Raw genomic sequence first — 27,170 nt, 5'->3', positions numbered from 1 at the left:
GGTGGCAATTTAAGTAATTTCTCAAACATTTTAGCTGTATATTTGTGAGGAACTTCCTTTGAAACCACAACAAACCTCAAGTACAACAAACCTTGCACATGCATGACCTAAATGTCATATGTGGCCTGAGAATCACTGTTGTATTTCAACAAAGCATGCTTTGATTCAACAGAGGCTGAAAGAGTGAATTAACCTTTAGGATAATTAACTATTATCATCATCTGGAGTATAAACAATGTTGTAACTTGGAACCAAGAATGCATGATAAATCAGCGGTTTACTGATAAATTATGCAGCCAATTTCTAGTTGGAAGCTGGCGGTCCCTTTAGGCATGATAAGCAATTTCATTATGAGTACTAGCAGTGTTAATACTGCAGTGTCAGACGTCAGACCCCCAAAAAACATAACATAACATTTCCCTCAACAATTACCTTGGGTGGGAGTAGTTCTGGTCATACCTCAAAGTTTACTTTGTAGCAGGCTTATGTGTGCCATTCAGAATTGAATTTAGAATGTATTTTTGTAATAATAATAATAATAATAATAATAATAATAATAATAATTTTATTATAATTTCCTTAATAATACTTATTTTTTATTTTGGATTTTTTATTTTAGATTTGCTTTATTTTATATAGCACCTTTAAAGAGAGCTACTCAAAATAGCGAACTGAATTTAAAAAAAAAAAAAAAAAAAAAAATAAACATGCAAGAAAATAAACATGCAAGGGGCCAATCAATTCAATTCGATTCAATTCAATTTTAATTAAAGATATCCCAAAAAAGCTTTAAGATCTAATCTGTAATAAATTAATTTAATCTAAGATTAAATAAAAATTACTTAAATTCTTAAATACTTAAATTTAGAATACAAATCAATGTGAAGTGCAATGAAAATAGAATTAAATTAAATCCAGTATGTGTAAGATCAAAATCAAATGATCTTAGCAATATAATAAGCAATATTTAAAATTGATGTCCAACCTTTATAAGGAACTTTACATTAAAATGGCAGATGAACATCTGAATAAAGCTGCAGGGAAGGGATCCTCAGTCACCAGAGATGCTAACCAATCACCTGTACATCATCCGTTTTAATTGACTTACTGAATATATTTTCTGGGCGTGAAACACCATATTAGGTTTGTTTCTACAAAATCAGGTCTCTATGATTCATTTATGTCTTACATAACCGTTCCGTAAATCGCAAACCCTAAATTGTAAACCCTACAGTTTGAGGGATGACAGGGGCTCCATAAAAGGACAACACTGGAACTGTCCAGAAAGATGACCTTGAGTGAATTTTCAGGGCAGATAATTTCTGAAAAGGAAGCTGTTTTCTCTTCCCTGGTCATTTCTCGGTCTGAAAATTAAAAAAATAAATAATAGTACAGTAATTTTTAAATGCAAAAATGGCACGTTTCATGTCATAAAAAATGCATGCAGAAAAATGTTAAACTATTGAATAGTGCTGTTTTAGATGGTGTATGTTATACTGCAGGACACTGCATGTTAACTGCCCAGTTTACTCCTATTAAACATAACATTTATTAGATATTCAAATGTAGTCAATCCATGGCAATATCAAAGGGTCAGGATTACATAGATGCTGGACGTGGTTCAAAAACCCTGATCCATACCAAGAGCTATGTCAATCCTGCCTGAGTTGGAGGTTCAATAAAACACAGCTACCTTTGAGTGGAGGAGTGCTATGCACAACATGTGAAAACAAACATTGGATCAATCCAGCTGTGGTATTCCCAAAGGAAAGGTGAATAGCTACGTGTAAAGTTTCCCCTTCAGAAAAAGGGCCCTTAAGTTTGGGTAATTGTGAGGAGCATTCTGGCATTGGCTCTCTCTATCGAGTGTTTCCCATGAGAATGATTTCAGTCGGGGCAAAGAGTCACTCGTTTTGACCTCTACTATCCCCAAGAGCACAGCCTCACCACAAACTTAACCAAAATAAGAAATATGTAAAAATAAACAAGTGGGTAAGGGGCATAGTGCATTAAAAAGTCTCATGAAAAGTAACATTAATCTGGATCCTGAAATAAGCCTGCAAAACCTTATCTGTATGCTAAAAAATAAAGTTAGAGCCACTTAAACTACATTTATGAGTTTTTATCTATTCAAACTTTGTGTATCTTGTTAAAATTACAGTCACTGTAAATTAATTTCTTTAGATTTTTACTTCAAATCAAATTCTGAAATACAATTAGAAATTAAAAGGCATTCTCAATCCATTTCTCAATGGTGCACAACCTTTTTATCACCTAAGAGAGAATTACGTGGAGAATTTTTTCATTTATAAGCAAAATCTGTCCCATAATCAACTTCAGAACAGCCTTGAACGGGTAGAAGAAACTCTTTTCTCCTCCAGGCTTCGGGGGTGAGGAAATGCTGCAGAGGAGACGAGAGACAGAACGTGTGTCAATAGACCTCCCTCAGCCTCCCCCCGCTCCTCCACACACTCCCTCTCTCCCAGATAAGAGGGCAGAACTCTCTCACTCTGGTCATTTCACACACCGCTCTGGGATAGGAAGGAAAGTTCTCCTCTTTTGTTTACTTTTCTCTTATGTTAAGAGCATACAGATTGGGAGACTCATTTAGAAGGGCTGTCTCCGCTTCTCCTTAAATTCTTTCTTAGCCTTCTTATCTGTCTGTGAGAGTGTGTTGTGGTCACTCAAGGCTCAGTGCCTCAGTGCCTGTGCCCCATTTCTTCAGGGGAGCCTTGTGAAACACAGGAACTTCTCCAGCATCAGAGGTCCTGTAATCCAAAGTCCAAAGCTCTTCATCTCTCTTCATCAGCCATGTGTTCCTTCATCAAAAGAGTTTGAACCACTGAGTTGGCACCTTCTCTTGACTGCAGGTGGCCTTTGCTTTTGCTCCTGCTGCCATGAGGTTTGCCAGAAGCGGTTGGCAATTGGCACTGCTGCTGGTGTCCGTTGGCCTGGTGAGTTCCGGAAACGTGAACGGTCAAGGGAGACGCGGGGGAGGGGAAAGGCGGAGGAAGCTTCACCGCGTGCAGCACGGTCAGTGCAGCTACACCTTCATCCTGCCGGAGATGGAGAGCTGTCAGGGTGGAGTGGAGCAGATGAGCGGAACCAACGTGGTTCAGCGGGACTCCCCGCCGGCCGATGGTGAGTGGTCCAATCAGAAGCTGCAGCATCTGGAGTCGGCCATGGAAAACAACACGCAGTGGCTGCAGAAGGTGAGAATTACCTCATAATGAGACACAGGTCTCAATTCTGGGGAATGCCGATTTAAAAAAATCCTGGCAGAGGCAATTGGTTAATGTTGATGGTGCACTTTAATTTGTACACAATGTAGCATACTAAAGATGAAGAATAGAAAAATACTACTCATTTAGCTGGTTTCTGAGGCGACAGGCTTGTGCAACAAAACTACACTTCTCATCATTCTCGCAATACAATACTAAAATACTAGATAATACATACATTTTATAAGCATTTTATAAGCCTCAACTGTCCAAGTCTGAGGCAAATCACAAAGCAAGCAACTGGTATTTGTCATAATTAAGTTTAAATTGTTAATGTTGGTAGTTTGTACACAATTTAGTGTACTAATGATGAATAAATAGAGGAAAAGCTTGCCAGATAATACTACTCATTTAGTTGGTTTATGAGGCGACAGGCTTGTGCAACAAAACTACACTTCCCATCATTCTCCCCTATGATTACTCACCTAATGCACATCTTTTGGTGCAGTAGCACCCAAAATGCTTTGTCTTTGAGAAAGAAGGAAAAATAAATATAACGTTGACCGATATTCTAAACATTTTCAGACCTTGAACACTAATTATGACTTTTAAAACACATAATTAAGAACTTACCAGGAAGACTTGAAGGCAGTCTAAAAACTGCACTGGTGCATTGTGATCTGACAAGGAAATTCAGTGCATCAGAATTTAATTATCGATTATAATTACTATAAGAATATGCAATGTATTCTGCATTTTTTTATTATAAATAATATTATTAGCCTATAATGTATTGTGTAAAATGAAAAGTTAATTGTCCAAATAAAAATTCAATTTAAAAATGTAAAAATAAATTGTCCCTGTGGTTGAATGTGGGTCTTCAGCATAGTAAAATAATTAAACTAATGACTGCAGATTTTATGATGCATTGCATCATTTAACAAATTATCGTACCGGTCAGAGCAAACGTTTACACCCCTATTTCAGACCGGCAGCCCATTTATATTCATATGACTGAACTGTTAGGGTGCAGATGCTGGCCAAATGGCCAGATGTAGATGCTGGCTGAGCTGGTTTTGCAAGAAGCTGAGCGATGCAAATACATTTATCAAAATAGAATGGAAAGACGTTCTGGTTGAATACTCAATACAGCATGGTTTCCAAAAACATGACCTGTTGAAAGGCGACTCAGCCATTTGATGGATTCCAAGACCTCCAATGCTTTTGGAACTGTCATGTGTGATTTCCATTAACAGGACTCTATTTGGTACTTCAGCTAAGTACATTGACTAAGCACCATTTCAGACATCAAAGTGAGCTTGCAAGAACTTTCACATATGAATAAATACAGTAGATGAAACACTTATTATTAATACAGGTAATAATACAGAAGTGGCAATTTAAACAGGAGCCAGATGACAAAACCAGAGAAGCATTTTGATCTGTATAAGTGACTGCAGAGTGTTTTATTACTCCATTCAAATGCGAAGAATGCAAGTTTTGATTGGCACTTCAAGGACATGTTGCTCGGTTAATTGAGCTAATGAATAGAAGTTTGCCATGTGTGTGCATGTTTTGCGTCTGTCTCTATGTATTCAGTGCACCACCCAAGTTGACAATCAATACGGCTCAAAGGGAGACAGCTTGCACCTCGACAGGAAAGAGACATGACCTTCGACTCTGTTTAAGAAGAGGTCAGATTGCGATAAGAGTAATTTAATTATAAACACTTGCGGCTCTCATTGCATTCATGCCTTTATGAATTAAATTGGTGGTAAATGACAAGGAGCATGTGATACTTAAAAACAGGCCAAAAATAAATCGCTCATTTAATTCACTCACAATGCAAATATAAAAGAAAAATTTATAAGCAAATTTGCTCTCAAAGATACACATAGTAAGGTCCAGAATTCAGAGACCACTTCTTCTTTTTTTCTTTTCTTTTTTCTTTCTTTCTTTTTTTTTTGCAGACAGTAGGCAGAACAGTGTAGAAAATTATGAACGTTTTGATATCATATGAAGATATTTTTAAATATTGCAGTAGAATATATATAAAAAACACATTAAAAAAATCATATAATATGACAAGCAACAGGCTGAATGTTAGGTATTCAGCTAATTAAAATCATTTGAGGGCCTGGTACATGTGTTGGTTGGCTGTATAACTGGACAAAATATTTATGGAGGAGGAGTGTTTAGTTTACTTGCAAATGACTGAAACTAAACGGATATGCCCTCTAAGATTGCTCCTGCTGCTCACCCCTTACCTGATAACTGCATTCACAAGCAATAGGAGACATGCCATGTATTTGACTCCATTAACAGGAAAGAGAGGGGAGAGGAGGAGGGTGGTATATGGAGTATAGGAGTGTATGGAAAGCATGAGGAGCCATTTGAAGTCTTTGCTTATTTTTTTTTGTGTAATGGCCATGGACCAAAGATCTCCCTGGAAAAGAGTTCTTCAAAGGCCAAGGGATTAGTGATTGTACGTCCCATTTAGAGCAGCTTGAGATATGGCAAAGCCCCAGACCCCTTTGAGTGGGAGCCTCGCTGGACACTGAATAACAAGAAAATGACTAGAAAAGAACCTTCAGAGCATTAAGCCAAAAAGCTGAATTCTGAATTGAACCTTCTCAACTTCTATTCATGGGCTTTTTGGCTTAATGCTCTGATTGGTACATAAAAAACACATTGGAGCTGAGGAAAAGAAGCCATTGTTAATGTAAAGTTGTGAAAACATCTTAATTTAAGAGCAAAAAAAAAAAAAAAGCAAGGTAAAAAAGCTGCACTATTTTATTATTCATGCATTAGTGGTGGGGATTTTGCATTGACTATTTCTGCATGTTAAGTCTTAAATCATTAGGTGGTGACTGCATTTATGAGGGATTCTTTGAATCATTCATCAACTGATTCATTCAAAATGATTCATTCGTTCATCAACATAACACCACACATTCTACATGCTAATATAAATATAAAATACATGAATAGGCCTATATTAATGAAATTTGTACTTTTATTCAGCAAGGATGCATCTAAATTGATCAAAAGTGACAGACTATACTAGAATATATATATATATATATATATAAACTTTCTAGTCACCTAAGAATCCTGAAAATGAAATGCATCACGGTTTTCACAAAAATATTATGTGGCACAATGTATTAAATATAATGAATTATTATTATTATTATTATAATTATTATTATTATTATTATTATTATTATTATTATTATTATTTATTAATTCTATTATTATTATTATTTAATTATTTTTTTTTTTTTTTGTAATAAACAACCAGTTAAAAGTTTGGACCAGTGTGGAATAAGTATTTAGCATGATCTTAAGACTACATCTAGTTTTCTGCTTAAATCAAATGCTTAAATCCCAATTCTCCTCAATAAGCCGCATGGTTTGAGGTATGATTCACATCTGTAGTGCAAATTGTGCAGGACAAGTATGAACAAAAGTTTAATACTTATCGTTAGGGGTTTGTTCAAATCCCTAATCCTAAGTTTGAGCAATAATAATAGTGATGCTTGCTTAATTATTGGCAATGCAGCTCAATGCCAATGGTCAGCAGGCCTCATAACTGAAACAAGATCTGCTATTTGGTAACAGCTATGCATTAATCACTCGGCCATCAATGCTCTTTTCCCAGGACGCTGTAAAAACAACATTTAGAGCCAAATGTAGGCCTGCTTTAAACTGTTTGTGCAAAGGTGGCTCAATTATTACTTCGCAAAAGAGCCACTTAGAAAATTAAAGATAGAAAGTAAATACTAAAAGAAAACAGTAAAACTTCTCAGCATGTGACTGGATCTCCTAATGCAACATCACATTAACAAGCCTCCAGCTTCTCAGCTAATAGTTTTTTTGTTCTCTGGCCTATTGTGCATATCATTCCTCTGTGGAGAACGGAGAGAGATAGACGAAGCGGAGAAGAGGATGGGAAAATGCGAAGCCTGCCGAGTTTATGATGTCTCGGCACTGTCTTTAATGAGCCTGTAAAACTCCACGGTTGGAGGACTTCCTTGGGAGTGGAGTGAGGGCTGAAGTGCTGATTACTTCTGCTATCAACGTGCCGAATCTGAGCCGTACACATCAAACGCTCACTCAGCGCACATGTTTCTGTGAAAAATGTTCTCTGGGAGCTCGAAATAAAAGTCGTACCCTTGTGGGAGACTCACAAATATGTTAGGGATCCCTGGGAATTGGAGACTGTTGCGTTGATTGTAACATAACTTTTGGTCTGGAATGAATTTAATGTCATTTTCGATTAGTTCACTTGCGTATTCTGTAAAAATCTATGCACATTTTTGCCAGCTCTGAATGATTCCGCAAGCCAAATGCCTTCAAATTGCATTCAAGTATTTTAATGTCCGCTTTGAACTCTGGATCTCTGCAGAAATCCGGTGGCACAGCAAGATATTTGAGTTTGAATAATAAGCACAATGTGTTAAATGTGTGTGTTCTTGTCTCTTATAAATGTCGTCTCTATTTATTCCTGCTCGTATATTGAGTTTGGCTCAGATCATAGCAGAAGGCTTAGCTTTGTTAAACAAACATCGCGCTCGTGTTTATCATTCTTGGGGAAGTGTCTTTGAGAGCAAAGAGAGATGCGGGGCTTGGGGAAGAGCTGGACGTGGACTCACTTGTGTTGCTTTTACTGACATCAGTCAACATTAGGAGATCTCCCCTGGAGCCAGAACTCCTACAGAGTGACAACCGCCTCACTGATAGAGCTGAACTCCAGAGGCGCTTTGGCACCAGAGCTGTATCTACTGAACATTTAGCTGTCATTGAAATATTACCGAAATTCTGCTACAGTTCAAGACCTTACATTGGTGTTTTTGCACCCTAATTAGTTTATATCTTACAATTGCAAATGTATTTGTCATTTTGATTTTATAACATTCAGTGTAACTTTCATATTTCATATTTTAAACTCTGTAAGAAATGAAGTCACTGTGGAAGATTAAAAAAATCACAATTACAAGAAATAAAGTCGCATATGTGAGATGTAAATTAATAAAAACAAAACAATTTCGCAATTACTGTTTCTATGTAGAGCTTGTTATGTCTGTAAATAAACAAACAAACAAAAAAAAACCCATGTTATTTGAAAAAGTAACTAAATAAATGTTCTAAAAGTAACATCATTTTACTTCAATAAAATGTCTTAGCAAATGGATAGTTCGCCCAAAAATGAACATTTTGTCAGCATTTACTCACCCTAAAGTTGTTCCAAGTTTCTTTCATAAAGACTAAGATATTTTGAAGAATTTTGGTAACAAACAGTTGACGGTAGCCATTGACTTCCATTGTATTTTTTTTTCTCCATACTGTGGAAGTCAATGGCTACCAGCAACTGTTTGGTTACCAACATTCTTCAAAATATCTTCTTTTGTGCTCAACAGAAGAAACAAACTCGTACAAGTTTGGAGCAATTTGACGGTGAGTATAAATGATAGATTTTCATTTTGGGGTAAAGTATGCCTTTAAGTGTGTTTTGCTTTGCATTTGTAAGTGAGTGTGTGTAGTTTGAACTATGGGTCTCCTGACTCAAAATAAGATGTTAGGACCAATTATGGAATATGGAGCAATCGACAGCATTTTGTAGAACTGAAAACACAGTGTTCTTGGCTTGGCCAGGATTTAATTCGTCCCTGACTTAAAAAAAAATTAAATAAAATTTAAACCATGATTCATTTTTTGGCCTGTTAATCGTCTAAAACCTCTTAATAATTGATCATATTCTATTACATTTCGGCTAAGCAGACGATACAGCAACTTTTCTTCTGCCATGTGCTATTGATAAATGTGGTATCACATTGATTTTGCAGTGTGAACATTGGCATTATCCTACTTCACTGGACTTTTTGTCATGCATTTAACTACACAATCATGCTATAATATCATAATCCTAGGTCCTAATCATGCTTATATCCTGGAGTTTGTCTCAATAATGATAAGGGACCAAAGAAAACATTTTTTAAGTAAGCAGAGTGATTTAGAGACAAACTCTGTTCTTTGTCTTGCATCACAAGTGTCCTGAGACATGTGCTTATGGGTGCTTGAGTCAGCACTTCTCAGATCTATCTATCTATCTATCTATCTATGATCTATTTAAAAAGAGTAATTCCAGCTCTGCAGTACATTTTTGTCACATTTGGTTTAAAAGTATGAGAAAATATGAAAATCCTGAATTTAAAATCTTTAACCCTTCAAATAAACAGCTTTAGGATCATTTAAATGAATTTCTTAATTATACTGGAACTAAACTGACATAAAAATCATATAAATAATTATAAATAAAAAATAAATACATAATTTAATTACGTTGTCTTGAGCAGATGTTGCAAAATGTTCCTAATTTTCAAGCAATGTTTATATTTACATTTAATCATTTAAAATAATTGACTATTTATTTACGAATTGTTATATCAGTTATTAAATTATATTTTGTTCAACACTAAATTATACATTTATTATTACTGCATAAATTATTTATCATTTGCCTTTTTCATTTCAAAATGTTTCAAACATAGCATGTTTTCTAATGAATATTGTTTTAATTCGTGATGAACTGAAAAGTTTTTCCTGTGTCACTTTCCATCCTATTACTTTTTTGTTTTTGTAATACCTCTTTAAATTCAAAAGCCAGTCCCTAATGACATCATCCTCTAGGAAGTGACATCAGTTTGGAGGGAAATCAACAGCACAAACATAGCAAGTATTAGCAATGGATCTGATCAATCCTAATGTTTTGTGATATTAGATGGATTGTGTCACTCTCAAACATCCATCCTGTTTCATTAAGTTGCAGAAATCAACTTAATGTTAAATGTCAAAACATTTGTTTCAAGATGCCATCCTCATAAGATAACTGGCCCCTCTACCACTTTATTTCAATCCTTCATTAAATTTGTTTAATCTGCATGTTTAGACCACATGAAGCACATTTTTGGCTACCTGGCAAAATATTTGGTATAAACTGAAAACCGAGTCTTAATCTTTAAATCTTAACCATTTACAAAAAGGAAAAAAACTATATTCTATCCAATCGGCCTTTTGTCTCGTGGCGTCCATAGTGGATGTTTCTCGGCCCTGAGCTTTTGCCCACAGTTTGTTTGTTTAGAGAGGAACCGCAGTTCTTGCTGCACAGCTGCACTCACGTGCACCACAGGGTCAACAGCCACTCTCTGATTGGCTGCAGCTCCATCTCATTTGCAAAGAAAACATGGTTGTCTTCCAGAGGAGCAGTAACTCTGATAATCATAAATAATGGGAGAGTCTAGCTCAATCAAAAATAGTCTTAACTCTTCCACCTTTGAGTAATCATAGGCCCGAGATTAGAAAATACTAATTAAGCAACAGTTTTTGGAGTGGCTTGTTTGATTTATCGAAGTCTAACATTAGGTATTTTAACAGAATTACATGATATGCTGATTAATTAATTGTATTAGAGCAAATCAATATTTGCTGAGAAAAGTGGGCAATAGTTTGGAAGCATTATAATTACATTAAATGGATATTTAGATTTAATTTTAATTTCATATAGCTGAACATGAAAGGAAAAATCCATTTTACATAGCCTGATGGTCAGATAATTTATGTTCAAATTAGTTGACATGAATAAAAAAAAAAAAAAAAAAAAAAAAAGGTTTTAAATTGCCAACATTTTGCAATAATCTCAAAATGTATGTTTCACAGTGATATATTGATATTGAATATTGATATAATTGTTAGCTAAATTAAATTTACTGTATGTCGAAGCACTAAAATGTAAATAAAAAATAAACCTGAACTATAAATAAAATAAAATGAAAGCTAAAAAAAAAGACAAAATAATATAAAGCTACTATAAAATTAATGCACAATTAAAATAAAAAATGTGAAATTAAAGCTAATACTTCATATCAATAAAAACAACAACAGTAGCTCATAAATTGAAAATACACTCTTCCCTGAATTTAACAGAAAAATATCCTTTAAAAACTGAATTAATCAAGAATTAACAATGACCTAAGACTGCATTGCATCATAATCAGCTGCCACAGCCCAGTCTTTCTCTTGAGTCTTATCTTCTCAGTGAATTAGTTGATTCAGTTCAGAAAACAGAATGATTCATTCCCAATTCAGTGGTTCCAGAAAATTTGATGTTATCTGTTGTGCCAGTTGCAGATCGTTTTCAACCTTATCTGATTGCATTACCAGAAATGGTGGCTTATGTTCTAGTGAGGATGATGGATTGCTTTTTTCCCTAAAGGTCTGCTTGGCAGATCACATTATCAGATTGTGCTGTAAAACATAAATTTACTTTGACAGGTCAATCGTATATTTCACATCTTTTAGCACAGCTCTTGATTTTGTATTTGTTTTCCATAATCTTTGAATCTTCACCAACTGTGATGGGTTTGCAGATGATAAAGCTGTAACCAAAAGCCCAGTACAATCATAAATTTAGCTCACCACAATCCTCTTTGACTTATGAATTCTACGGGACGGAAGCTAATTCTGGTGTTTAATCCATCAGGGAACAATTTACAATAAAAATGGCATTTTTATAGGGGGGGATATGTCATTATTAAAATATAATGATGAACCATGACATTGAATAAGGATTTATATATGCAAGACCGGGGATAGTTGTCACTTGTAATTCTCTCTCAGTTTAATGTTCAACTTGACATATTGACTACAAAAAAAGCTCATTTCATTGTTATAGTCCAGGAAAGATGCAATTAATTTTAAAACGTAGTTTTCTTTTTCAACACCACATGAGCTTCCAAAAGGTAACAATTTTTGTAGCGTTTTATTTTTGTATCAACATGATGCTCCAGCAGGTGTCGACAAGCGACTGTATAAATGAACGTTTGTATTCTGATTAGTAAAAAAAACAAAAAAAAAAAACAAAGAAAGAAATATTCATTCACGAGCAAAAAAGTGAGTTCTTTATGAGTGAATCATTGAATCATTCAATGATTCATTCAAAATAATTTAGAAACAAAATACCGCTACTGCGTATTTTGGGGGAAGTCGTGGCCTAGTGGTTAGAGAGTTTGACTCCTAACCCTAAGGTTATATAGTCAATACCACGACTGAGGTGCCCTTGAGCAAGGCACTGAACCCCCAACTGCTCCCCGGGCGCCGCAACATAAATGGCTGCGGTGTGTGTGTGTGTTCACTGATGTGTTCACTGATGTGTTCAATGCAGAGCACAAATTCTGAGTATGGGTCACCATACTTGGTTATATGTCAAGTCACTTTGATTGGAGACGCATAACGATTCAGATTCAGATATGTTTGAAACTATTGCGCTGACACAGCAAAAAAAAAACAAACAAAAAAAAAACAGATAAATGGAAATATTGTGTCTAAGAAAAAATTAAGTTACTCAATCTAACTTCTAGTATGTTAAAATGTTGTATAAAAACAATGCCACATTCAACCTTGACACGCTGCTATTCAGAGATACAGGAATTTTGCTTGTGTGATTTTGTTTAATTGTTTAACAGAAAATTACACGAAACAGTAAAAATGTGATTTATGCAATGGATTCTTTTTAAATTTCAGAAGCAGAAGTCATTATAGTTGATTTGAAGTGATAGTAGAATCATAGTTGGGTAAACCTGTAGGCCTAGTGATGAATGTAAACAACAACAAATCAATAGTGTTGTAAATCAACATTTAATGAAACACACACACACATACACACACACACACACACACACACATTAGACATTTGACCTAAATCCTAACTTACTGATAGTGCTTCTTCATGTGACAACTAGCCCCGGTCTCTTTATACAGTGTCAGTCTTGTAGTCATCAGTATCTGGTTGTGTGTGTCAGTGGGAAGAATCCATGCAAATGTCAGTGATGTTGAAGTCTCCAGTGGCTGTGACAGTGGGGCATCTCTATGTAACCATGCTGATAGAGTTAGAAATAGGATATTCTCAGACCGGGGCTATTTTTGGGGCATCCAGTACAAGAGATTAGAGGCTAGATCTTTATGTTTTTTGAAAGCCTCTCTGTTTGACCTCACTCTGAATGTTTTAGCAACTGGGTTGTAGTGTAAAGAGAAACCTGGAGATATTCCAGACTCCACACATATGTATATGAACATACACATAAGGCTTTCCCTTTAACATCAGGCTAAACACTTTAGCCATTGAGGGACACATAACATCCCACTCTTTCCTTTTCTGAGTATCCAGACTCTCTCTGGACGCTGCCTGTGTGATGAATGTTAGTCATAGTACAAAAACATATGATGCATTATTGATGATAAATGAGTGTCTAATTGCTGTCTGAGGAAACAACTTGTTGTTGCAGTATCATGTGATTTTGAGAGCATGTTAATACTATTCACAAATTAATTGAGCATATTTAGCTGTCAGAAGGACAAGCGGGAAATATCCCTGTCCAGGCTGTTTTTTATGTGCACATTCCTGTCCCCTCACCGGCACACTGTCATAATGGATTAGTGGCTCAGTGCCACCATAAACATAACACAGTCATTTTTATGCACTGTTAGTTTCCCATTTACAAAAAAAAACTGACACTCTGAGACCCTTTTGAAAAGATCTAGTCAAGGATGCCTATTGGAAATTCTATCATAATTTGGAACCAGTCCTAAAGGGACTTTTCTTGAAGAGTTTCAATGTAGTACAAAACAAAACTAGATTGTTTTGGACACATAGTTCCCAATAGGAATATTATATTTCTAAACAGGATTATATACCCCCATAGAACATTAGAAAGCACTCTTTTAACATCTTTAAACTCATTTAGCCTATGTATTTTATTTGATTTTTTTTTACATTCTTGTAGTTTTATTCTAACACTTTAAACTATACAAACTTTACAGTACTAAAGGGTTTGTTTAACTTAAAATGAGAGTAAAAGATTAAAAAATATTAATAAAAACTACAGTAGTATGTGTTCACTTAATTCTATATCTATTTAATAGGGATGCACCGAAATTAAAATTCTGGGTCGAAATCGAAAATTCTGGATGCACTTGGCCGAAAAACAAAACCGAAAATGATCATTTATTTTAATAATAATTTATTATTTTATTAAATGATATAAAATAATATTGTAAGACTTTTGAATTTAACTCAGTAATTTTAATGATACTGAATTAAAAAAAATACAAGCCAATAACACACTTTTATTGAAAGTAAAACAATAAAATTGGACAGAAAATATATTAATATTGAATATCAATATATTGTTTTTTTTTTTTCTGTTCCATGCACCAAAATCAGATTTAACTGAATTATTCAAATAATGTAGTCCTACAAAGCTATTATTATCATAGCATGTGAGCAAAGCATAGAAGGTATTTTACCAGTGGTGCACAGTATAGATGTACGGGATTTGAAAAGGACAAAAAATAGCACTATGTCTGCATCTGTCTAACGTGATGTTTGCGTCTGCAGCTCACTCCTTCGTAAGCCTGAACGTGACATCTACGTCTCGTCAGCATCTTAAACTGAATGGAATAAATAGTGGAATGAAATAAATAAATACATTTCAGTGCATCCCTACTATTTAAATAATCAGTGACAATGTCATTTCTGATGTTATATGATGAGTGGGTGGACAAAATGAAAAGGCAATCAGAAAAATCAATATGCCTTTTTAGAAAAGTGGAGAAATTGTGAAGAGCAAGTATAGACTCAACACCACTAATTTTATCCATCTGCTTTATTTTAAAAGTGAGATGTGTGAGACATTTGTTGCAGGAATGATTATCTGTGGATCAGCCCTGTTTCTGCTCTCTATGGCCTCGTTCAAGCCACAATTTAGTACAGTTGGTCCAAGTATTAACACAAACCTTCAACTTGGGAAGCAGGCCTGCTAAACTGAGCTCAAATCTATTCATGTAAATCATGTTAGTCATGTCATTTGTTGAGTTTCTGTCTAACCACACAGTTTCACACTGAGGCATAAAAGGACACGTTTGTCTGGTCAGCAGTGAGGCATGCTGGGGTATTAAAGTTGAAAGATAACATGATAAAATTAAACTAGGCAGCATACTGAGCCTAGTGAGCCATATTTCTCACACCTACAGATTTACGAAATCAAAACCATAAAAGGATGTTCAAAATTTAATATCCTGGAATATTAATAAATTGAAGGGAAAAAAGGCTCTGTAGTTGGAACATTTTCATTTTTTCCCCCCAATAAAACCTAGCAGACTGTGTTTGCAAACATTAAACTACATTATAAACAGAATAAAAAATATTTATGGAATAAATGTTTTTAGAATGATGTTATATTTGTGAAGACTTCGCAGTGGTGTAGGATAAACACTTTTCTTTTTGTTATGGGATGTTGTAAAGTTGAGCAATGCTTAAACAATGGCAAATCTGAAAGCTTAGACAATTTCATGTATTTTTTTAAATGAATGCAGTAGATGACTGAAACATGTAATTAAGCTCTGAATGGAATACTATTGATTATTGCATTAGTATGCTAGTTGTCACATGACCTGATTCCATTCAACAAAAGGCTGCTTGTTACCACCACAGGATAAAAAACTAAGAATAATAATAAAAAAAAAAGAATAATAATTGCGACTGAAATACTGCCCATCCCTGATTACTTCAATACATCATGTGTCATTCACTGGTGAGAAAACTTTATAGCACAGTTAGTAACGGTACTACAATACCAAAGAAGGAAGGAAGGTCAGTTTGTTGTTGTTTGCCTGCCATTCTCGCTCTGTCTGCATAGCTTATGTGAAGGCCCTCGATCCTATTGAACAGGGTGCACAGAGGTATGCAAATACATATGTTGACAGGTTCGGACTGAACATTTTGATTGGACGAACATTTCTTGGTCCTTTGCCTTCCACAGAATAAGTAAATACATACAGTATAAAAACATTTAGACCACTTAATGATTGCTACCAGGATGTGAAGAGACTTTCAACCAGCATAGCAAAAAATGTTTCTGAAGACAATCACCTATTGCACCTTTATTGCGGTGGACTTGAACTTGAAAAATGGTGTGTATTGACGTCTTTCCATGGTTGAAACAAGATGCCTTCTAATGTTCATTCAAGTTTATTTCATGCTACAACTAGTAAAGAGGAAGAAATAATCGGTTCACGTGCCGCTTGAACTGAGGCGCTACAGCGACTGACACATTAAAGAGCCACAAAACGGTTATTTATTGTTTGAATTTCTTAAGAAATGACAAAATTCGAACGCTGGGACTTTGTTTCATACCAAAAGTGACCTGCTTTGTTTTGTCTGTTGACTCATTTTGTGTTTTCTTTGCTCTGCAATGTATTTTTAACTGCGTGAGAACATGATGTGTGGTGTGAGAGCTCCATGGCTTGTCAGACATAGCAACCTGGTAGCAACACTAACAAAGGGGGTGGGTCTTTGCAAAGGGTCAGTTCTGACCAGTCTATGGTTCTGACTTTTTTTTCTTTGTTCTCAGAAATGAGAGTTTAAATTGCGCAATTCTGAAAAAGAAGTCAGAATTGTGAGATATAAACTATATATTTTAAACAGCCTTCCATATCATTGTGTTCTCTTTAAGATTCCATTATTTTCCATTTTAGGAATATGGAAGTACATTAATATCAGCCATTTTTATGTTTTTTGTTACCTAACTTTGTATACATAAAAGTGCTTCTTAAAAATGCAGCATAACCATATTTATTTTTGAGGTGGTGACTAGATGCCACAAACTAAAATTATTTCATTCACTAATTCATTTTAAATCTATTCATTCATTTGATCCATTTACTTATTTCTTTAAAAAAATCATTTATTGATGTATATTGCATTTTGTTTTAAATAGTTTTTAGCAAAAAAATACAGAATGCAGTAAACAGTATGCTGTAGGCCTATACTGTGCAATATGCAGTAAACATACTTTACTGTTCACATACTATTTACAAACTACACGCATACTAAATGTAGCCTGCTTGTACAGTATAGTCAAGTCAAGTCACCTTGCACTTTATACAATACAGATTGTGTCAAAGCAGCTGTGCAGTGTTGATAATGTTGGAGGACAATAGTAAACAGTCCATTTTTCAGTTTAAGTCAGTTCATTGTTGATTCAGTGATGTCATCATCCAACTCAGTTAACTTTTCAAATAGTGTCTGTGCAATCAAGCCGACAATATTGCCAGAAATAAAGTGTCCCCAACTAAGCAAGACAAAGGCGACAGTGGCAAGGAACCAAAACTCCATTGTTGTAGTATAGTATACAGTTTATATGTATATATACACCAGAAGTAGTGTAGTAGTAAGCTAACATACTGTATATACTGTATGTGTAAAGTCACAGCTGAAGACAGACACCTGACCACCTGTGCTTGAATCAGGGTTTTCTGCTTGTCAAAACAGACAATAAGTTTACAGATTTTTTTTATAAGGGTGGAAAACCTTTCGTGTATAGACCACACAGATTTTATGGAAGAGATTCCTGAAGCACCCAAGATGCAGCCTGTCAGAAATGTTACTGAATATCATTATTATCATGTAAAAGATTAAAATAATCACAGTACACATTCCCGTTTGCCCTCACAAAGAAAAACAGCTTCACACTGGAGGTCATGTACCTCGTCAGACCTAATTTGACATGATTTGTCTTAAAATGGTGCGGTGACCCTTAAAAACACTAAAGTGAACAGTATTCACTACAGTTAAAGATGAACACTGCTCTTCTTTTCTCCAAACTTGTGTCCTAAAGCTGCCAAAATGAATAAAGCAAAAGACAATCAAAAGTGACAGAGAACACATTTATAATGTTACTAAAGATTTTTATTACAAACAAATCTTTTAAATTGAAAGAAATTGTAATATTTCTCGATATATCTGTTCAAGTAAATGCAGCCTTTGTAAGTGTAAGTGGCTTACTTAAAACATTAAAATATTTTACCAGTCCTGAACTTTTTAACAATATAGTATATACATATACCATTGTGTATGATAAACAATATATTCTTTTTTTGCAGATCTTATGGTCAGTTCACATGCTTTTCTCCACCTTTGATTGACATTTTGGTCAGTATATGATGAATTCCTGACTTTCTGAACAAAACGCTGAACTGGAGCCAACGCTTCTTGCTGTTTTCAGAAACCTGTCAAGTAACGTATCTCCATAACTTATTCATTGCCTATGTAATTATTTGCAGAAAAGTATTAATGATAAAATCTCTCAGAGGTCTTCAAATTAAAAATAATCTTTGGGGTTGCCGGGCCTATAGCAGTGGATGTCCAAGCAAATCCTGACAGGAGTGAAAACAGAACTCAAGTTACACAGCCACTAATATCTGATCATCATAAAAAATTACACTGCTATTTCTGAATTTGTATTGTCTTAAACCCTGTTTATAATGAGAGTGAGAAACATGACACAATAAAACTATAACATTCCCATTATAATTCACGAAGTTGTCTACACCGCAAACCGCTTTCCTGCAATGTAAACGTGTGGCAAATCTCAGATTCCAAGATCGTTTGAACACAATCAAATGTGTTAAAAAGACTAAACATTAGCAGTGATTTTCGAGTGTGTTTGTTTGAGTTGTTTTACTCTGTTACAGTTACATGGCTCACCCAAAAATGAAAATTATGTCATGATTTACTCATTCTTGTGTCATTCCAAACCCATAAGACTCTAAAAAGGAGAAATTTATAGCACAATGTTCGACTGTTGAAAGTGAAGGCTGTGACCGCATCTGTCAAGCAGGATTTTCATCAAAAAATGTCAGTCTGTTCCTCACACAAAGACTTGAAATACATGTCATAGTGGCTAATTTTATTGTCTTTCATGATGCTTTTTGAAGTTTGTCAGCCCCTAGTGGCCATTCACATTCATTGTATAGTAAAGAACAGTGTGAATGTGTGAAATACACAGGTAATGTGTCCCTGCAATTGTTACCGGGTCGCTAGATTTTGCCCTTTTCACACTGCCAGTGATTACCCGGAATATGTGCGAATCAATCCCGGGACGTGTTTGCATTCACACAGAAGGCGACCCGGCAATGTTCCGGCAATTTTCTGGGTCCAGCGTGCAGTGTGAAAGGGGCTTTACAGACTCATTTATGATGCTTTTTGATGTTTGTCAGCCCCTAGTGGCCATTCACTTTCACTATATAGTAAAGAACAGAGTGAACATTCTTCAAAACGTCTTCTTTCCAGGATTAGTTTAGTTAACGAAATTTAAAATTGAAATCATAAAAACCATTTGCATTACTTGAAATAAAATATAAAACTCAGCTACTTGCCAAGCAACATTTCTCATTTTAATTTAGTTTATAAATATATAAACTAACAAATAAACTAATAAATAAAACTTGTCATTTTTGTAGTTATATAAAGTTTAAGTATTTTGTGTTTGCTACTGGTTTAATGAGAAAGTTAATCAAGTAATCTCCATGGATTTTTCTGAGAAGTTCCAGTGGTAGAGATTGACTTGAAACAGAAAATGGGATTCATTTCAACCCATTCTATTTCCGGATGGATAACAAAATGTAATACAGGACTTTATACCCATTAGGAATGGTATGCCAGACCTGAATGTGGGTGTGTAGGACTTTGACGTCACCTGAAAAAGGAAAGCTATTTCAGAGGCAGAGCAAGTATTTACATTTTGATTAAAGATTACAAAGACAAACTGTTTTTTTTTTTTTTTTCTATAAAATAACATGCACTGAAGAATCTAATGCAATAAGACCAGGAACATGTTTTAAGAATGTAAATATAGAGTCAATTTAGATTTCATGTTGACTTTAAAGTCTAGCGGTTTTCTCATTTTGTTGGTGAATAGAGATTCTGAAGAATATTATTTATTGTTATTATTATTTTGCTTAATACAATAAAAACATTAATGGAATTTATGAATGCATTTGTATTTATTTATAAAATTATCATAACTGAATAATATGTATTCATTTATTTATAAGAGTACTAAGAGCTAACTAACAAAAGAGTAAAAAATTTTTTTAAAACATATATATACAGGTGCTTCTCAATAAATTAGAATGTCATGAAAAAGTTCATTTATTTCAGTAATTCAACTCAAACTGTGAAACTCGGGTATTAAATAAATGCAATGCACACAGACTGAAGTAGTTTAAGTCTTTGGTTCTTTTCATTGTGATGATTTTGGCTCACATTTAATAAAAACCCACCTATTCACTATCTCAACAAATTACAATATGGTGACATGCCAGTCAGCTAATCAACTCAAAACACCTGCAAAGGTTTCCTAAGCCTTCAAAATGGTCTCTCTGTTTGGTTCACTAGGATACACAATCATGGGGAAGACTGCTGATCTGACAGTTGTCCAGAAGACCAGCATTGACACCCTTCACAAGGAGCGTAAGCCACAAACATTCATTGCCAAAGATGCTGGCTGTTCACAGAGTGCTGTATCCAAGCATGTTAACAGAAAGTTGAGTGGAAGGAAAAAGTGTGGAAGAAAAAGATGCACAACCAACCGAGAGAACCGCAGCCTTGTTAAATAACCATGTTGTTGGTGTGCTTGACTGTCCAGCAAACTTACCAGACCTGAACCCCAGAGAGAATCTATGGGGTATTGTCAAAAGGGAAATGAGAAACAAGAGACCAAACAATGCAGATGAGCTGAAGGCCACTGTCAAAGAAACCTGGCTTTCCATACCACCTCAGCAGTGCCACAAACTGATCACCTCCACACAGTAATTAAAACAAAAGGAGCCCCTACCAAGTATTGAAGATATTAAATGAACATACTTTCCAGAAGGCCAACAATTCAGTAAAAATGTTTTTTTTTTTTTTTATTATTGGTCTTATGAATTATTCTAATTTGTTGAGATAGTGAAAAGGTGGGTTTTTGTTAAATGTGAGCCTAAATCATCAAAAATCATCACAAAAGAACCAAAGACTTAAACTACTTCAGTCTGTGTGCACTGAATTTATTAAATACACGAGTTTCACAATTTGAGTTGAATTACTGAAATAAATGAACTTTTTACTTTTTCACGACATTCGAAACATTGAGAAGCACCTGTATATATATATATATATATATATATATATATATATATACACACACACATACTGTATACATACTTATAATAGTTATTTATAAAAAAGAATTGCTTATAAAAACATATAAACTATATGTTAACAAATGTGTTATAAATTTTGACGTAATTTAAGTGTAATCCTAAAAACCATAATACTAAACTATTTATTTTTTCTTTGTAAATCAGTATTTGTCCTCATTTAACCCATACCATGTTGATAATATATTCTAGCGGCTCAAAATCTGGGCTGTTAACAGACAAGTTATGGGTTTAAACCCACAAGGGTTGATCCATAAACTATTACCAATGTGCCCTTGAGCAAAACGCTTAACCCCAGGTTACTCCGTAAGTGTCATATAAATCACTTTGTCAGCTAAATGACAGAGTAGCTAGTTTATAACAAACAAAACAATGATTGATCACGAAACACTTACTGGAATTCATGCTGCTATGTTTTGAAAAATGATGTCATCTGCATGAATCTTCATGAAGCAAACAACCCAACACAATCGTTCTAAAGTGATCTCTTATAAACATCTGTGGTGTATGTGAATGATCGTCCGTGTCGTGACTGCATGCAGATCGCCATGACTCAGCAGAAAACATCTCCGAAGAGCATTACCTTCACATTGGTGGTGTTTTTACAGTACATTCTGTAAGGAGATGTCCCAGGAAGCTCCGGTCAAAATGAGATGAAACATCTGGTTTTGGTTAGCGCTCGTAAAGCTGATCCAACTGAATCCAGATCAGCGTTCCCAAGCTGGACTTGTCCTATGTGATTTTAATCCAAGGCAGGAAGCTTGGGTCAATTAATCGGTCAGGGCACACTGTGTCTTTAGGGATTTGAAAACAACAAAAGGAAACCCGAACTTTACATTCTTGTTTACGTTAATTAGTTTTTGCAAACCAACCATCATGTTTTAATTATGACTATCATACACTCTTAAAAGTAAAAGTTCTTTATTGGCATCAGTGGTTCCATCAAGAACTTCCTTCCATTCCAAATAAGGTTCTTTATAGTGGAAAGAGGTTCTTTAGATTTTGAAAATGCTCTTCACACAAAGAAATAAATGGTTCTTTTAAGAACTGTTCACTGAAAGGTTCTTTGATGAACCAAAAATGGTTCTTCTATTTGGAACTATTCATGGCAGGGCACTGAGTGCGTTGTTGGAGGGATTGATATTGAAATATCACTATTATACATTTCTACACAGTCTCTACATCAAAAAGCATCTTCCTTTTCCATGTACGTTCTGACGGACCACATCAAGCGCATTGCTCTCCCTCAGGGTTTTTAACATGTTTATTTCCATTGTGATAAAATTATCCTCCATTAGTCCTTCTCTCAGGGTCAATGCGGTCTTGGTGATGCTTTATTTATTTTTGTCTTTTGAGACTGAGAGGGTCACAATACCGCACCGTTGCCTGGCACTGGATCTTCTCCCAGTGGATTTAAAACCCACTGGCTAGGGAGGAAAATCCTGTGTTTGATAAACTTTCCAGCTCTTGAGTCCACACTGTTGAGTGCTCCACAAAAGGAAGCACAGAGGACACATCAGAGCCGCAAAATTGGTCCTCGTAAACACCCTTCTGAATCTTGAAATGACAAATGGGACTCTTAAACCAACCATCATGTTTTCATTATGACTATCATACACTTAAAAAAAAGTAGTTGTTTTTTCTGGTATCTGTGTTTCCATGAAGAACCTTTAACATCCATGGAACCTTTTCCATTCCTACAAAAGTAGTAAAAAATTTACTTTTAAAATGTCCCACATTAAAAAAAAAAAAAAAAAAAAAAAAAACTGCAAAGTTGGAATTTTTCACTGAAAGTTTCTTTGGGGAACCAAAAATTGTTCTTCTGTGGCATTGCTGCAAAAAGAGCTTCTGTGCTTTGAGGGTCAATCCAACATTTTGCAATATGCAATATTATCTGAAATCCCAATTCTCTTTCCTTTGCTCAACAGTTAGAAAGCTACATCCATCAGAAGACAGGGATGGTGCATTTTCAAGCTGATGCAGTCCATAACCAGACGGCCACTATGCTGGAGATCGGCACCAACCTGCTCACCCAAACCGCAGAGCAAACCAGGAAACTCAATGTTGTTGAAGCCAAGGTAATCTCATTCTGCATGAAAGAAATGCATGAATGCATACAGAATATTAAGCAGCATAACTGTTTCTGTTGATAAATATAAGAAATGTTTCTAGAGCTGTAAATTAGCATATTAGAATGATTTCTGAAGGATCATGTGACACTGAAGACTGGCTCATGTGACACTTTAAACACTGAAGTTGTTTAAAATTTTAATTATACTGTATATCACATTATTACTGTTTTTACTGCATATGTTTATTTGGGGTCCAAAAGTCTAAGACCACAATGAATAAACCTGGAAATAAACCTGGAAAGTTGTTAAATGCTTCAAAATATGAAACATAGAAATGTTATGGTAATGATTTTTCACAAATCAAATGTAGTGACTGTCAGATTTTCTTTCTTCCATTGAAGCTCAAGAACATCTAAAATCATTCTGGAAAACATCATTCGTAGTTGCTTTAATTTTCATTTAAACAAAATTAAAAAATTATATTCATGTTTTTATTTAAAATGCTGTGCTGATTATATAATTTGAAATAAAAATTGCACATTTTAAAGCAAATAAAAAAGTTTCAGTATTTAGGACCCCACTGTATCATGTCATATAAAAAAGTAATATATATGATAGTTTTCTGTTAATCTCCCATTCTTCATTTTTATTGAATTCCATTTGAAGGTTATGAACCAGACATCAAGAATTTGCAATTCAGTTATTAGAGAATTCATTGTCAACAAACAAACTGGAGAAGGAACTCTTAACACAGATTTCAGAAATCTCCAAACTTCAGGACAAGAACAGGTAAAAACGTTTGAATGAATCTTTGTTTATTTCTTACATTTCGTTCTGCTTCAGATGCAGTCTACATGGTAGTGTTTCGTCTGGTAACATAAAATGTACTTTTTATGTTAACATCAGCAGAAAATTGTCAAACCAATTATTTAATGTGACTGTATCAACCTAAACATTACAAAACATCTTGATTATTTGTCATAGAAAGCAATGAGATAATCATATTCTTCAGCATGCATTGTATAGCTTTATTCTCCTACTACATGGCAACAGTTCTCTCTCATTTTTGTGTCCATTTTATTTCTCGCATGATATTATATGAGAAACATCAGACAAAATGATGCTTGAGTGAGTCCATAACTGAGAACTGCATTATGTAATTGTGCTCATTACAACTCTGAACAAACTGCTGAGCAAAAAGCTCTGTGCAAGTCATTTTTAAGGGTCAGATCGTGTCCACAACTGTACATTCACACAGTGTACAGCAACTCTTGTCTCTCTTGTCGTTCTCAAAGCGATATTTTCCCATACTTGGCCAGTCAGAGAGCACAGCAGGGGTAAAGGTTTTGTAAAGGGAAATAATCAGCAACCTAATTGATTGTTTGTAATGTTTAATAACTACGGAGTAAGCACAGCACACAAAGCAGACCCCAGGCAAGTTTCCTTTGCACATTTACAAAGCTGGACAAAGGGTTTCCCAGAAAGCTTTGTACTTGGCTCTCGCTAGATTAAAACAGATAACGCTTGTTTGTCATTCAACTTTGACGACCAGTTGAACACTGTGCTGCTTGTGATGTTTTGGTAGCTGCATTGGGGCATCAGACGTAATATAATGGACCACTACTTTACAGACAATTCAATTCTTCATGTTTTCCGTATGAGTGAGAACAGAGAGTTTTCGACCTTTCCAAGGCGACTTACAACTTCATAATTGCTCCCAGAATTGATGCGGGTTTAGAGAGGGTCAGCTTCATAGTGTAATAGCAGCAAACAATTGCTCAGCATTGTGTACACATTACAAACTCTGGCAAGGGACTTCAGCAGTCCATGCCAATCGATTGTGTGTGAAAAATATTTGTGTAATCAATCATGAGCAATTTATAAACATATGCATCAAGAACCACTGGCAAACCAAAGCATGTTTAATGACTATCTACAGTAATTTAACACAAAGTAAGCCTCCAGTTACATGGCTCGATGGAGTAGTTTTGATTTGCTTTCCAGTTATTTTCGGCCTCAAACCCTCAGGTGGTTTTTTTATCACTCACACACACACACACACACACACACAGACACACACACTCGCTCACTAAATCACATATAGACTGAAGCCGGCAGGATTTTGCGGAGTTCCTCAGAAACTCATTTTTGTAGCAGTGGCTCATTGTTGTGCGAATGTAAATTGTTTTTGATAGCAGGCGAGACTGATTCAGTGCTATGTCCTCTGATCAGGGGCGGACTTACCCATTAGGCAAAGGTAGGCGACTGCCTTGGGCCCCCAAAAGCCAAGGGCCCCCTAATGCTTTTCATATAGGAGATGCGCATTAAGCGCGGACACGCGAACGGTTGCTGTTTACGGTGTTTATGCACGACAATCGTCTGCGCGTCCGAGTTGAACGTGCTTCTTGTGTATCCAGCTTGTAGCAAAATAAAATTTTATGCATCTAAAGCTGACTGCCGCACCACGAGCGCGAGGTCCCTCTTTCCCAGCGCGCGCACACTTTCTCTCTCTGCGTTCAGCGAGCGCGGCCTGAAAGGAGCTGCGCTTTCAGTAATTAAAACACTGATATGTTGCTTCTCTAATTTTACATATAAGTATAGCTGAAATCACAGCACAGCTATTGTCTTCAAGCTATTCTGTAGCCTATTTGATTTTTTATCAGACGACGGCACGATTATATATTTTTGTGCAGATTAACTTCTCGGAAGGGAGAGCTAGTTTTAATGGGTCGCGTTTTTGTCAGTATTTGGTACGATTATATATTTTTGTGCAGATTAACTTCTCGGAAGTGTGTGATTGAAAACAGTTTTGAGAATTTAGCTGCATCAAAATACAGTATGTGGCACAGAGAGGCAAACAAATGTAATAATAAATAATAAATGTACATTTTGCATGTTCAGAAGTGAGCTGCCCTGTCATGCGCGAAAATGCAAACAGGTTTGTGTGTAAAGTGCTCAGTGCAAAGAAAGAGAAGTAATAGGAAGCTGTATTTCTGTTTTTTTTTTTTTTTCATGTGTCTAATTGACATGAACAAGTTCTTTGAAAAACATCTATGACCTATGAAACATGTCTACTCTTCATGCTCTGTTAACTGGTTTCACTAATAATAAACATTTATTGCATAAATTAATTTTTGCATTACAAAAATGCCTTAAAAGAAAGTGTTACAGGTGTGCAATATTGACACAGAACAATGAGTTTTAAGATATGGTCAGAGCAAGATATTTTCAGTTGAGACAGCTCAAACATGCATTTTAGTCTGGGACTAGCTTAAGCCTTGTCTGTGAAATCATGGGGAAAATATTCATTTAAGGTACATTTAGAACAGATAAAAATGTGCAATTAAGTTGCGATTATTCACAAGTTAACTCATGACAATCATGCCATTAATTGTGATTATATATTTTAATTGATTGACAGCCCTAAGTTTAAAATGACTAAAATAAAAATGTAGGCTTACGCTGGTAACTCACATTTTCATTTACCTGATAAAGTACCATTTATGAGCTGAGCTGTTTTTGTTTAGAGCTGTTACCGGGGGGTGTTAGGAGCTGGTACCGAGGGAGGAGGGGGAAAACCACTATATTTCTGACTCCAAAAGCACCTCCTACTGGCAGAGAATGAATGTGCATTTTCAATAATCCAGTCTGCAGTTTTTGTTCAGACCAATGCGAATATTCACTCACATAAATTCTGTTTTAAATAATATAATAATTTATACTTCTGACTCATCCCAGAAATATAAAGTTTCAGTTGTGAGGTTTATCATTTTATAAT

General features: G+C 35.2%; 1 pseudogene; it reads left to right on the top strand.

Moving 5' to 3' along the window:
- Positions 1-2,817: 2,817 nt before the first annotated feature.
- The window catches only part of LOC109073608, a 33,401-nt pseudogene continuing 9,048 nt past the window's right edge, over positions 2,818-27,170 (top strand).

This window comes from Cyprinus carpio, chromosome A6 (assembly GCF_018340385.1).
Source record: "Cyprinus carpio isolate SPL01 chromosome A6, ASM1834038v1, whole genome shotgun sequence".
NCBI classification, from domain to species: Eukaryota; Metazoa; Chordata; class Actinopteri; order Cypriniformes; family Cyprinidae; genus Cyprinus; species Cyprinus carpio.
The sequence above is the reverse complement of the archived record's forward strand: the minus strand, read 5'-3'. Positions and strand labels throughout refer to the sequence as shown.